This window comes from Solanum tuberosum, unplaced genomic scaffold, assembly GCF_000226075.1.
Source record: "Solanum tuberosum cultivar DM 1-3 516 R44 unplaced genomic scaffold, SolTub_3.0 scf00487, whole genome shotgun sequence".
Taxonomy (NCBI): Eukaryota; Viridiplantae; Streptophyta; class Magnoliopsida; order Solanales; family Solanaceae; genus Solanum; species Solanum tuberosum.
The window spans coordinates 216468-218187 of record NW_006239408.1 but is presented as its reverse complement, the minus strand read 5'-3'; positions in this window follow the sequence as shown (position 1 = coordinate 218187).

Sequence of the window (1720 nt, the reverse complement as noted above, 5' to 3'; positions counted from 1 at the left end):
TTTTTTGTTTCTCTTGCTCCCTTAGTCCCGATTTCCCCCTTGATTATGCTTATCGCTTATGGTCATTTTAATTGCTTCCGCGACCAAGGATGTGTAATGATACGCTATGAGGCTTTTTTGGGGTTCCTTCGGGTTCCCCATTCGCCGGTCACGTCTAGGCCCTAGGCTTGGGTCGTGACATATAGTCAATATATACTTTCTATGATTTTTGGCTATTTTTTTATATAAATAAAACATGAAAATATTCGTTGTAAATCTAGAAGACGTTTGGATTGACTTAAAAGTTTGTCAAACCTACTTTTAAGTTAGTTTTTGACTTATGAAAGTATTTGACAAATATAAAAATTGTTGGGCTATTGCCCATGTTTAGAGTTCCTCCACTTGAAGTCCATTTGGCCCCTTGGCTGGAGGGGGAGTTTGTTGGGCTATTGCCCATGTTCCAGCCAAAGGCCCATGGCCTAATCCTACTTGAAAAAGGATTGGAATTATTCTCTTTATTTGGTTTCTAATAAGGATTGGAATAATAATCTTATTTGGAGTTGGTTTTGGCTTTGTAAGGAAAAGCACAACTCTATAAATAGAGGATGGTCTTAATAGAATAATTCAGATTGCTCATTAGTATTGTCTTTGAAAGACTTTAGGACATAAGAGAGGTTTTTTTAGAAAGCTTTCGACAAGAGAGAAAAGAGAAGAAAAATGGTTCTTTTGCTGTAGTCTTTTATTCCGTCCAGCAACCTTCCGATCGTGTTTCCTGATTAACTAACCATTGGATCGGGCTGAAATTTGTACTTAGTGTTCCTGACAACTTGGTGGTTGATTTGAATGGTGGACATCGGATTTGGAAGTCAGAAAGATCCTGTTTTAGGTCCCGAACAACAGCTAGATACTCATGATGAAGTTTGAATCTGTCATTGAAAATCAGGGATACAAGAAAACTTCTTCAGATCATTGTGTATTCTTTCAGAAGTTTTCTGATGTTGATTTTATTATCTTACTACTTTATGTGGATGATATGCTGATTGTTGGCAAAAATAAATCTAGAATTGTAGTAAGAAAGAGTTAAGCAAATCGTTTGCGATGAAGGACTTGGGGCCAGCAAAGAAGATCTTAGGCACACAAATTCATCGAGATAGATACAAGAAAGAGTTATCACTATCCAATAAGGAGTATATTGAGAAAGTACTCAAAAGGTTCAACATGACAGAGACAAAAGTGGTTAGTACACCTCTTGCTGAACACTTTAAATTGAGTACGACCCAAAGTCCATCTACTAATGAAGAGAAGAATGAGATGTCAAGTATTCCATACTTTTCCGTGGTTGGTAGTTTGATGTATGCTATGATTTACACTAGACTAGATATTGCACATGCTGTTGGTACCGTTAGCAGATTTCTTTCCAATCCTGGAAAAGAACATTGGGCTGCAGTGAAATGGATACTAAGATATTTGAAGGGTACTTCAGATATGGAGTTGTGCTTTGGTAGTGGCAAGTCTGAACTTGTATGCTACACAGACTCTGATTTGGGAGGAAATCTTGATAACTCAAAATCCACTTCTGGTTATTTGATCACTTTTGGAGGGGGAGCTATTTCTTGGCAATCAAGACTTCAAAAGTGCATAGCTTTATCTACCACAGAAGCTGAATATATTGCCATCACTGAAGGTGCCAAAGAATTGCTTTGGATGAAGGAGTTTATCAAAGACCTTAAAGGTGCCAAAG